Here is a 3,599-nt window from a genome sequence, read left to right on the forward strand (position 1 = left end):
CCCAGTCACCTCCTGCCCGATCCCTCCTCCAACATTGAGGATTACAATTCAACATGAGATTTGGGTGGGGATGCAGATCCAAACCATATCATCCACCTTCTGCATGGGAGGACACACCAGATGCTGCTGCCGTGCTCTTGAACTTCCCAGCCTCCAGAACCATGAGCCAAATAAATTTCTGTTCATTATAAATTACCCCCATCTGTGGACAAGATGCTCATTACAAATGCTAAATTATGGAGAGGAACATCTTCTGTAGTTGAGGGAACTCCCAGCTTCCATGCTATGCTTCCTCGTGGCAGTGGAAGATAGATAGCCTCCCATTAGCCCATCACATTCCTGATCCTCACTTTAAAAAGTGGCAGGTCCTCAGGCCACCCACATCAGAACCTACAATGCCTGAGGCATTGGGAGCTGCCCACCCTTCCTCTAATGGAAGCCCCAAAGTGTCACAATCTGCAGAAACATTCAGGACATAAGAGACACACTGCTCTGTGTATGGATGTCAGGCCAGGTCTTTCCTGTTACTCAGGGATCTTCATGAGAACTTGCTGTGAGAAGCCAGTTTCAAGGTCCTCACTGACTGATTGTGCAGGCTTGGTTGCATTTCCCTATGAGCAGGGGCAGTCATATGCATTGGTTCTCAGCCTGCATTAGTTTTCTGTCACTGCCATTATAAATCACCACAGACTGAGCAGCTTAAAATGACACAAATTTAGTGTCTTACCATCCTGTAGATCAGGAGCCTTACACAGGTCTTGCAGGGTGTGGGCAGGGCTGTGCTTCTCCTGGAGGCTCTAGGAGAGAACTTGTTTCCTTGCCTTTTCCCGCTTCTAGAGGCCGCCTCCCTCCATCTACAAACCCAGCAGTATTGCAGTATCTGAGCCTTCCTCTGTGGCCTGCTCTAACTATGGGTGAAAAAGATCCTCTGTTTTTAAAGACTCCTGTGATTAGACTCAGCCTGCCTGATAATCCAAGAGGATCTCCCCAGCCCAAATCTGTGCCCTTTGCCTCGGTTGCAGTCCCTCTGTCATGTGAGGGGAACACATCAGGAGGTTGTGCAGAGGAAGGCATGTGCATCTTTGGCAGGATACTTCTGCCTGCCACACGTGATTGTTTTCCCACCTCTCTCACTCATCTCTGCAGCTTCACTGCTCAGGTTTTACTCCAGAATCCCATTTACTCCCAAATCCAAATTCAGGAAGTTTCTAAAGGATCACTTTTCCTGCATGGCATGGCCGCTCTGCCCCTGTATGTCCTGCGAGCCCATGCTGGTCTCCCTCCTCTTCTATCATCATTTCGTTGCCTCCTCAGGCTTCTGCCCCTGAAGTTCCCACCCTTTCCTCGTCCAATGATTGGCCAGATGCCAGAGCCGCTCACTGAGCTCAGTTTTGATGCCACTCACCTGGTGTTGTGTGTTTCACTGTGTTCTCCACTCCCAATGGCTCCATTGAGGCAATTCTTGCTTCCTGACATGTAATCATGGGTTTCAAGGCTGAGAACTTACATTCACTCTCTCAACATAGCACAGGGCACATAAATCCTTAATATTCGCTTTACTTTTTGACTGACTAACCAAAAAAATTGATAAGAAGAGGACAAAAGGCCTGGGGTAGAGATTCTGAGGACCAGGAATCATGTTGTATAGAGGCTGCCTTAATGTTTATTCCTCATTCAGTCAATCAGTGCTTGTGGTTAATTTCAGTACATAAAATATTGGTTGATTATAAAATAATGCAAGTTAAATAACTTTTTTTTTTTTTTGAGACAGGGTCTCACTTTATCACAGAGACTGGAGTGCAGTGGCACAATCATGGCTCACTGCAGCCTCCACCTCCCAGGGCTCAAGTGATCCTCCCATCTCAGCCTCCCAAGTAGCTGGGACTACAGGCAGGGCACCATGCCTGGCTTTTTTTTTTTTTTTTTTTTTTAATAGAGATGGGGTCTCATTTTGTTGCCCAGGCTGGTCTCCAACTCTTGGGCTCAAGTGATCCGCCTGCCTTGGCCTCTCAAAGTGTTGGGATTACAGGTGTGAACCACTGTGCCCAGCCAGGAATTTTTAGTAAACACTAAAATTGAACGTTAAAATCACCCATAGTCACACAAAGGGACCACTATTAGTTTCTAAAAATGTTTTCCTCCAGTCATATCTTGCTCCTACCCACATGTGCCCTTTCTGTTTATAAACAGAAAAAAAGTGGGCATTTATTTAACAAAAATAGAATTAGACCATTTCACGGGTGATTAATGAAACAAAGGGTGGAATAATGTATAAGAGAGTGCTATTGCCAGAAATTTTAAAACTGAAAGTGTGTATTCTGCAAAGGGAAAAAGTTTTGAGAAAGAGAAAGTTGAATTATTTTTGAGTCCCTAGGATAACAATAGAAATGTGTGGTCAGGACGGGCACAGTGGCTCACGCCTGTAATCCCAACACTTTGGGAGGCCAAGGCAGGTGGATTACCTTAGGTCAGGAGTTCAAGACCAGCCTGGCCAACATGGCGAAACTCCCTCTCTACTCAAAATACAAAAATTAGCCGGGCGTGGTGGCACATGCCTATAATCCCAGCAACTCGGGAGGCTGAGACAAGAGAATTGATTGAACCCAGGAGCCAGAGCCAAGATAGTGCCATTGCACTTTAGCCTGGGTGACAGAGCAAGACTCCGTCTCAAATAACAAAAAAAAAAAAAAAAAAAAAAAAAGAAAAGAAAAGAAAAGAAAAAAGAAAAAAGAAATGTGTGGTCAATGAGCCATTCAACTTTAGGGTACATTGCAGCCTGATCATGACAGTTACTAAAACCCTAAGAGAAATAATCCAAATGAAGTGTGGAAACAAATTCACCTAACATGCTGAGTTTGTGCAAACAATACTTACCTTCAGTTTAGTAACGTGGTCTACTTTGCAACAGTTTCTAAGAATTGTGAAGCATGGCGTTTTTTCTTCCTTTCCTCCCAGAAATTGCCCACATGATTCATGATTGCTTAGTGAGACAGTCCTCTGAGGAACGTCTTCAAATTACTCAGCCCTTCTGACATAGCGCTCCATAAAAAAGCAGGGACAACCTGTCCCTCTATAACAAATGGGGTAAGCACTGGCAGAGGTTCCTCTGATGCACACTGTTCTATTCATTTCCTTAGTTATAATACTTACGTTGGTGCAAAAGTACTTGTGGTGTTTGCCATTAAAAGTGATGGCAAAAAACCGGAAATAATTTTGCACCAACTTAATAATTACCAGGAATAATTTCAGTTGCTGCAAAGCCATTGTGATAAAACAAGTTGTGATTTAAATTTTATAATGTGAAGTTCGGGTGCCGTAATTTTGACAACTTTATATTGACACTGTATTATTAAATCAATAATAACAATAAATGTGTAACCTATAAATGAGAAACATTAAAAGAAATTCGACTGCTAAATAGTTTGATTCCATCACTCCCCTGCGCAAAGCTTTCCAAGGTCCCAGCTTACACAAAGGCCAAAGCTCTTAGGCAGCCTGTGAGGCTGGGTGTGATGGGCCTCCCTGATCCTGTCCGTTCTCCTAGCACTGGGTCCCTGGCTGCCTTCCTCCGGCCCACTGTCCCCCACCATCGCCCCCCC

This window comes from Mandrillus leucophaeus, unplaced genomic scaffold, assembly GCF_000951045.1.
Source record: "Mandrillus leucophaeus isolate KB7577 unplaced genomic scaffold, Mleu.le_1.0 Scaffold72, whole genome shotgun sequence".
In the NCBI taxonomy this organism is placed as follows: Eukaryota; Metazoa; Chordata; class Mammalia; order Primates; family Cercopithecidae; genus Mandrillus; species Mandrillus leucophaeus.